The 9,823-nt window shown below is 38.2% G+C and overlaps 1 long non-coding RNA gene across 1 annotated transcript; it reads left to right on the top strand.

The window, feature by feature from the left end:
- The first annotated feature begins 785 nt into the window (after nt 1-785).
- On the top strand, nt 786-1,386 carry LOC103133215 (uncharacterized). The gene is made up of 2 exons (XR_001661229.1): nt 786-1,219; nt 1,296-1,386. It is a non-coding gene; the product is annotated as an uncharacterized LOC103133215 (long non-coding RNA).
- Nucleotides 1,387-9,823: the final 8,437 nt, after the last annotated feature.

The raw sequence follows: 9,823 nt of genomic DNA, 5'->3' as shown, positions 1-9,823 counted from the left end.
GAGGTCAAAGCAGGGCGTTCTGTGAAGAGTTGCTGTCACTGCTCTTCTTCAGAGAGGCCTTCAGAGAAAGCAAGCCAGAGTTATTAACAATACAGAAACATTTCTTAAAAGATATGACTAAACCAAATAAGAGTACATAAACTAAGAACATATAAAACAGTATAACAAATAGTTGATAATAATACAATTTACCTAACAAAAAACTTTTGTAAACAAGGCCAAAACATGTTATTTTCCACGAAACGCATTAAAATCAGTTTGAATTTCCATTCAGAGCTCCTGAAGACATCACTTTAGTCAATCCTTCTGGACTATTACTGGGTAGAAACAGCATTTGTTTTTACATTTTTGCATAATTTGGAGGATTTTAAATAGATTATTGTGTGTTTGGTGAACAAATAATGCAAAAAAGCTGTGAGCTTATTTAGTTTTCCAAAAGATCCACAAAAGATCTGGATGGATTCAATGCTCTGTAGGAAGAGTATGTCTTTTTGGTGCCTCCTAGTCTATGCAGCTTTAAATGTTTTGATCAGTGCAATTTTGCATCTAATTGCACTGATCCAGTTGCTATGTCCTTCTCCAACTGGGGAAGGACATAGCAACATCAATATTTGAAAGCAAAACCAAATATTTTGCTTTCAAATATTGAAAGCAAAATGGTAGTTGCAGAAGGTCATGGTAGCGTGACCTTCTGCAACTACCATGACATAACCCTTTTCAACAATATCATGAACCAAAAGAATGTGCAGAAAATGAAACAGACTGGTGAGGAACCAGAATGTTAGGTACCAGGCTGGTGGGTCCGCCATTTTCCTTTACAGATCATCCACCAGAGGGCGCCAGATGACAGCAGGTTCCTGGAGGCATGCCCGCAGGTCCTAATCAGACGCACCTGTAGGGAATTGCCTTCTCCTGGAGGTGTATATAAGCAGCTGGCTGCCAGCACGTCTTCGCCAGAGTGTTTGCCTTGACTGGTACACCGAGCCCTCAGAAGTCACGCTGAGTTTCATAGTTGTTCCTTCGAGTAATCTAGCGACCTAACTTACCTCTGTGATCCTTTTTCCAGGACGCCTTCAGAGCTTACCAGGAGATCTCGAGTTTCCCACCTCTAGGATATCCGTGCTGTCTGGAATTACCTGTTCCGCCCTCCAACACTCTCAGAATACCCACCGCCTGATGCCTGACTTACCCTTTCCTATCCAAATCTACACCACCTAAAGTAAGATCACCTGATTCATTTTTCCTGAGCCGTACACCTGTCATCACCCAAGACTCATCATCTCCTTCTCATACAGTGAGCGGTAGCACCCGGATCCCTTTGTCGTGGAGGAGGACCTGACAAATCTGTTTAACTGAGTTTTGTGTTTAATAAACCTTTGGACTTTTCACTAGCCTCTCCGCGGGTGTTTCTGCATGTGGGCAAAGAGTATCAAACCCAACATGACACAGAAGACCACTAAACGAGATTTAAGCTTCTGAATGCAATTGCTGATGTAGCGCAAACCTTTTATGTATTCTGCGACAAATGAGTCAACGCCAGCCAGGGTGAAACCTAAAGGGCTTGACACACTGGCAGTGACAATGGCAGGAAGCAACAGTTTTCAGCCACAGGATAAATCCAAGATATGGTAAGAGTTTAACATTTTTCATCTTTATTGTGTCTGCTATTTGTATTTACCCATGTGTGCACATCTACGTGTAAGAGCACAAAATTTTATTTATAGCCCGCTATCAGAAATAACTGACTCCCATGTTTCTTCAAAAGTACAAACAAGATCTCTATCCTATATTTTTTAGACTTTTATGGATATTATTTTTAACCCATGGCCACATAATATACTATTTTGTTGCCTTGCTATATAAAGGGGTAATCCCAAAAAACACTATCGGAATTTTCTCCTGAGGAAACTTTATTATATCTTTTTTACAATCTCTAATTTGAAAATATATCCAAAAGTGACTGTTTCCCTCAAGTTTAAACTTCTCAATAAACCCATTATGACATATTTTCTTCATACAGATAACAGTTCTCATATCCATCTATTGCCAATTTGACCAATAAATTTTTTTGTCAATTTTGATTTTGGGTTGTACCTCAGGGATGAATATTTTTGGAAACATGGGAGATGTAACATTTCTTGTGTACCTCTTGCCATACCTTCTTTGAGAAAAATAAAATTGGGTTATTCAGCCTATTCCCACTGTCTTCTAGTTTTTGGGTCTTCTAGTTTTTGGCTTTCAAATATTGAAAGCAAAATGGTAGTTGCAGAAGGTCATGGTAGCGTGACCTTCTGCAACTACCATGACATAACCCTTTTCAACAATATCATGAACCAAAAGAATGTGCAGAAAATGAAACAGACTGGTGAGGAACCAGAAGACCACTAAACGAGATTAGTGGTCTTCTGGTTTTCTTCAGGAGTAAATGGGGAGGATTTTTTTTTCCTCGAAGGAAACCCAGTCTGAATCTGTTTTTGTCTTATTTACCTGTTAATGTCAAATGGAGGTTTTTCCAATTATCCAATTTAGCTTTGATCTAAGCAGGTTTTCCATGTTGTCCAGCATTAAGTACTACCTCCAAATACTTCAACCCATTTTGTAATAATTTAAAATTGAAGGCTGTTATTGAACTCACAGGTCTGGAAGACTGGTATTGCCTCTGACTTAAGCCAATTAATTTTGTAATCTGATAATCTAGAGAAATTCTCAATGACTAGCAATAATGTTATTATAGAATTAGCTGGATCCTGGCACCGAATCAAAATATCATCTGCATATAAAAATAATTTGTGTTCCCTTCCTCCTTCAATCAAACATTTGACTCTGGAATCCTCCCTAATCTTAATGGCTAAGAATTGTAAGAAAAAAAAAAAGTGAACAAAAGTTGGCTACGACTACAGTCCAGATGGGTAGATCTAGAAATATTGAATTCAACCTGGAGGTACTCACGGACAGAGAGAGAGAATGGTATTAGAAAGTTTAATTTTGACAAATAAGTCTTTGGCGCTCGGACATAGGAGGAAGATGTTACGCTGAAAACAGCTATCAGAGAGAATGAGCCGGTGTGTGTATGAAAATTAGAGACGTCTTTCCCCCAAAAATAAATAAACTAAGGGGACCAAGCTGGGGCCAAAAACACTAGGGTAACAGAAGTGGGAGATCAAGTATGCTTGCTAAGGAAATGACTGCATGATTAAAAATTAAGAGGGATGGAATATGAAATTTTATGAAGGTGAGAAAAATTATCTGAAATTGCGAGAAGATGAGAAGTAGAAGCAGAAAGATAGAGGATGCCAACAAGGTTCCGAGAAGTAGTAAAGAGAAAACTTCCGAAAAGTCGGAAGAGAAAAAAATTGTGAGAGCCTGTTAAGACATCGGAGAAACTGAGAACGATGATGATAATTATGATGATATTGAGTTACTATTGCGTCAGATGCCTGCGCAAGCATAGGAAGAAGACGGAGAGGAAGCGTTAAAGGGCCTGAATAGCCAGATTATGACCGAAGAGGACAAATGGGTTGCCAGAGTCTGAAGCGAGTACGAAGAATGAAGAGTTTGAGAAGAAACAGGAGAACGATGCAATATTTTAGAGAAAGCTGAGGAGAAGCAGGAAGGTAGGAAGGAGAGTAATTTCTGAAAATAAAACAGAGTTGAGAAAGCTGGTCGGGCATTGGTAAAGTTGAACATGTTGTCATGATGATGATGAAAGTCATGATGATGATGATTGTCATGATGATGATGCATGAAAATAGTCGGTTGCCTGCTAGGGCGACGATAGAGAGACGGGAATAGATTCCTGCTTGGGCAGTGAGTTGCCGCATGGGGCGTCGGTTGCCGCTAGGGCGTCGATAGAGAGACGGGGAGAGGTGCCTGCTTGGGCAGTGAGTTGCCTGCATGGGACGTCAGTTGCCAGCAAGGGCGTCAATAGAGAGAGACGGGGAGAAATACCTGCATGTGCATGAAAATGCCTCCGTGGGCGATAGGTGCCTGAGAAGGCATCAATAGGAGAGACGAGAATGCTTGCCAAAGCGTTGAGAGCTAACTGAAAAGGTGTCTGGTGCCAGCATGGCGTCAATAGAAGAAACAAAGTCAGAACCATACATAAAGGAAAGCTCTCCACCAACAGGTATTTGATTAATGGACTATACAAGGCAAATAGAAAACAATGAGAGCCAGATTTAGAGGAGAGGTTAGGACAGATATAGGATACATATGCTGAGGATGAACAATAGCCAAGATGCTGAAGAAAGTAGTAGGAATATGAATTGATAAGTGTGACGAGAAAAGACAAAGTAGGAGACGAACGATGGCTAAAGCTGACGAGAAAAATTAGTTGGAAGCATTTAGCATGATGAGCTACTATGATAAATACTGCAGAGGATTCCAAATGAGGAGACCAATAGGCCAATACTAGAGAGTTAACTGCCCCAGAACCCCCCAAAACCAAGGGATGGTTGATTACTGGGTAAAATCAGAATGAATCAGAAAGGAACACCATTGCAGAGAAGCTACTTCAACTACATAGACTGAGGATGACTCGTCAGACTGGGAAACACCGGAGCTATGGGACATGATACGTAACAGTGATATGACCAGGGAAATGAGACGAAGGGTTATCAGGAACAAGACTTGACCAGCCAGCCTGCTGAATGTACTGCGGAATGTGGAACGCCACTTACCAGATGGGAAACTAAGATGGCCAGATAGCCATAAGACCTAGAGAATACTACTGAAAAAAAAAAAAAGATTTAAAAGTGAGGCGAGGAAGGCTGTGAAGGAGAGTCAGAGTTAGGAGAGAGAATTATTATTGTTTATTTTATCAATTAAAACACAAGACTAAATAAATGACGAGGCACGTCTTAATGAGATCAGGCACCTGATCAGTGAAAGAATAAATGCCATTATGATGCAGTACTACATTATTACAGATACTAGTGATTGGATTTAGGAAACAGAAGAAACAGATTCTTAGGGTCTAGGAATTAGCTAATGTTTATTCATTTTTGAGAAAATGTTCTCCGTATCTATGCATGATATTGATTACAACCTATTTACGAAAATATTTAATTTGAAATATCAGAAAAGTTTATTAATATTAAAGTTAAAGCCTATTTATTCTGTCCCCCAATAAAAGCTAATGGCCCCAGCAGAGTTGCTCTGGCATCGAAGCTGCAATGATTGTTTCTAGCTTCCATGAGAAGCAGCAATATGATTAATGAAAATACCACGGGAATAAAAGCAATGAGTAACTTAAAAACAGATCCGGCTTTGAAATGGGTATATTGGTTTTAGAAAGCCTGGTCTTCCCAACGCTTTGCCCCGGATTCATGAGGACTGGAGGCAGCATTACGCATGTAATAGAGTAGTTTATTGTCCCCCAGTGGCAAGAAACACTGATGTTACTGTTCTAGGAATAGTTTTGTTATGCCAACTTATTAGGACGTCTAGAGCTGACGTCACACACTGAAGTGGTTGTATTTGATTCGGCGTTCCACCATTAAAAAGAAAAAACCCCTATCCACATCTCCTCTGTCTGATTCTTCCCAACCCACAATATCACAACTGGCGACAAGAATTTTAAAGATTTCTACAGCATAAATGAGACGAGCCTGTCGAAGGAGTCTATACGGAAGTGAGGGAAGAAACCGTATTTAGTTTTTTTTTTTTTTTCCAAGGCTAAGAGAGTTGGCATCGAGAAACTAATATGGTTATGCACATGGGTTGGATGAATCAAAGGAAAATTTTGAGTCATATTTGGAATGTTGTAGCAGTGGATGTTGGCTAATGATGTTCCGGATGAGAAGATAGTTTGCACTTTTCTCTCTGTGAGCGGAGCGGATACATATAGGCTGCTAAATAATCTTGTGTCTCCGAAAGTACCGAGCACAATGGAGTATACAGCACTCATTGAAGTGTACAAACACACTATAAGCCGACACCAGTGGTGATAGCTGAGCGTTTTCGATTCCAAAAACGTAACCAGAAGGAGGGGGAGTCAGTTTCAGACTACGTTGTTGCCCTGAGGCAGTTGTCAGCCACATGTAATTTTGGACAATATTTGGATGAGGCGCTGAGAGATTGTTCTGTTAATGGGCTGCGCTCGGATGCTGTGCAGCGCAAACTACTGTCAGAGAAAGATCTTACTTTTTCACGTGTGTGTGAGATTGCAGTGAACATGGAACTTGCTTCCAAGAATACTATGGAGTTTTCTGGACACTATGACCCTCACTAAGTAAATGCCCTGACAAATACTCCAAATTTTTCTAACAGAGGATGGAAGGGACAGAACATAAAAGAGGAAAAAACTAAAATAAAAAGAGCTTAAAAGCCCTTAAAAAGACAGAGGAGCAAAGCAACCATGCTATTGATATGGTGGAAAACATTTGGCACGCAACTGCAGATTTAAAAATGAACTGTGTCATGTTTGCGTGAAATAGGACACATTGCTCGTGCTTCCAGGAATAAAAAAAGCAGACAACAAACTCAGTATGTGGAAACTGACAACGATGCATCAAAAAGGAAAAACACCACCATGTTGCTGGATACAGGATCAGCAGTGTCAGTGATAAGTGACAAGAACTACCAGTAAGATCTCACCCAGTTCCCGATAAAACCAGCAGTTGGGTTAAAGCTGAAGTCCTACTCAGGCCAGAGCATTGCTATTCGTGGGTATATTGTTGTACCAGTACAATATGAAGCACAAAAGACTACCTTACCACTGATCGTTGTTCAGGGAAACAGACCATCCCTGATTGGACGAAACTGGTTAAAGAAACTACAGCTGAACTGGAAACAGATCTTCACAGTACACAAGGTTCTAGTAAAAACAGATGCAAAACCCGGAGTACAGGAAGTGATCCAACGCCATCAGGCAGTGTTTTCAGATGATCAAGGCTGCATCAAGGGATTTAAGGCCAGAATCCGCATTAAATCAAACACCTCACCAGTTTTCTGTAAAGCTCGCCCAGTTCCTTATGCACTAAAGGAAGCTGTAGAAAAAGAATTGGACAGATTGGAAAAGGTGAATGTGATTTCAAAGGTTGAGAAAAGTGAGTGGGCATCTCCCATTGTTACGGTACCAAAAGCTGACAAAACAATTAGGATCTGTAGTGACTATAAGGTCAGTGTCAATCAATGCATTGAAGAGGAAAGTTATCCACTTCCTATTGCTGAATGGCTGGAGGAACATCATTCAGTAAACTTGATCTTTCCCATGCCTACCAGCAGTTAGAGTCAGATGAAGAGTCAGAGAAGTATCTGGTTATCAACACCCACAAAGGTCTGTACAAGTACAATCGCCTCAGCTATGGCGTTTCCAGTGCTCCTGCTCTTTTCCAGTCTGTAATGGATCAGATTTTTCAAGGGATTTTTCAAGGGAAGCATGGTGTGTATGGAGAGCCATTTCAGCCAAAATTAAATAAATAAATAAATGGGTAAAATAAATAAAAAATGAGTAAAATAAATCATAAAATGCAGAAAATTAGTGAAATAAATAAAAAATTTGTTAAATAAATAGTTTAGCTTTTTCATTAAACCAATTTTTAATTTATTTATTTTTCATATTATCAATTTCCCAATTTCTCTTTTTCATTTATCTATTTGTCATTTATCCCTTTATCCATTTACCCATTTTTCATTAATCTATTTTTCATTTAACCACTTTTCAATTTCCCTTTTTCATTAAGCCAATTTTTTTATTTATTTATTTTTCAGATTATCTATTTCTCAATTTCTCTTTTATGTATTTTTCATTTATCTATTTTTCATTTACCCATTTTTCATTAATCTCTATCTATTTACCCATTTTTCATTAATCTATTTTTTAATTTAACCATTTTTCTATTTCCTTTTTCCATTAACCCGACTTTCTATTTCCCACTTTCATTAATCAATTTCTCATATATCCCTTTTTTATTTACCCATTTTCTTTTACCTATTTTTCATTTACCCATTTTTCATTAATCTCTTTATATATTTACCCATTTTTCATTAATCTATTTTTTAATTTAACCATTTTTCTATTTCCTTTTTGCATTAACCCGCTTTTCTATTTCCCACTTTCATTAATCAATTTCTCATATATCCCTTTCTTTATTTACCCATTTTCTTTTACCTATTTTTCATTTAACATTTAACAATTTGAAAAATTTTCCAATTCCCCTTATTCATTTAGTATTTTCTTATTTATCACATTCTATTTCCCCGCAAAACTTAGGAAAAAATAAATGCAAATGAGGAGAGGCACGTCATCAGGCTACACCTTCCCCAATTGGTTGGTTAGCGTCACACCTACTTTGCTTTCAAGAAAGATGGCGACCTACTACCGGGTTATCAATAAGCTGAAGCTCATTAACTTCATTAGAAAATAGTGTTATTACTCCTGACTTTATTTTTGTGTGGCCGCTCAGACAGAACGTGTTTCAGCTGGCGGCTCTGATGGACTCAGAGCTTCACCGTCGGGGTTTTTATAGTTTGGACGAAGCGGCCGCTGAAGTTGGCTTACGATTGAAGGTTGGGGACGCCTTCGTAGCTACCAGCTGTGGTCCAACTATAAGGAGCAGACTTGACTGTACATCGTAAGTGAAGTACAATATCCAGAGGCAGCTCTATGGAGCATCGAGCTGAGGGAGTGAGAGTGCCAAGCCTTGGAGATCTGCTTCGGAGGCCATCTTTCAGACATGCACCGCTGAAAAATATAGGGTACTACTTTGTGTCAAATTTTAATTAATCGAGTTTGATGGATTAAAATGCCACGCCCAAATCAAAATCGATGTTATCGCACACAAACATCTTTTTATTTGCGTCATAAAATGCTTATCGTATAAAACGACGGTTAAATCTGCGTCATAAAATGCTTATCGTATAAAAACATATGTTTGATTTAAATTAATTTCTTATCAATAATAAAACAGGCAGAATTCTGGAACATTCTCTCTTGCATCATATAAAATTAAGTTGATATCAATGTAAAGCAGACATGATTCTGGAACATTCTCTCTTGCATCATATGCAGCATTATGGAACATTCTCTCTCTTGCATCATATAAAATTAAGTTCTTATCAAAATAATAAAACAGACAGCATTCTGGAACCTTCTCTCTTGCATCATATAAAATTAAGTTCTTATCAATAACAAAACAGGATTTACCAGCATGAATTCACAACATAGATGAAATTTGAAAGATCATACATTTTAGTAGAGAGAAAAAGACATACTTTGTTAGCGTAATGCTTGTGTTTCTGACTTTACTGCAATTACATATTGACAAGCAAAAAAAAAAAAGACCGTCAACAACTTTTAAAAAAATAACTTACTTGCAAAAGTTTGTGTCCTGTATGGCTCGGGTCTGGCTGCAAGTACATCCTTGACCATAAACTAAACATGTTCTTATTTCACTGATGCAAAAAACTTACATTAGATAAAGTAGCAGGTTAGGGTCTAATCAAAGTCCTGCCTCTGAGGTAATAAAAGAAATCTACTAAATTAACATTTCAGCTAAACTGCCCAATCACCTTTTTCATCCTAATGAGGTAAACTGTTGGTGATGACATATTGACTAGAGGGATTTATTATAAAGAATGGTTCACTTGTTAGCTTACAAGAAAACAATATGGAAATGAAAAATGTTCATTTTTGAAACTTTGTCTGTACTGATTTCAGTAACGAGAAAATTCAACGTGCTAAAACATTCAGACATTCAACTCGAGAGAAAAAAGAAAGTCCAGTGTAGGAGCATAACAAATGTAAGAAAGTAAATAACCACATATTTCAATATATTCCATTTTTTCCAATAGATTGACAATTATATGGGATACATGGTTT

This window comes from Poecilia formosa, unplaced genomic scaffold, assembly GCF_000485575.1.
Source record: "Poecilia formosa unplaced genomic scaffold, Poecilia_formosa-5.1.2 Scaffold2384, whole genome shotgun sequence".
NCBI classification, from domain to species: Eukaryota; Metazoa; Chordata; class Actinopteri; order Cyprinodontiformes; family Poeciliidae; genus Poecilia; species Poecilia formosa.
This window is presented reverse-complemented; position numbering and strand designations above follow the sequence as displayed.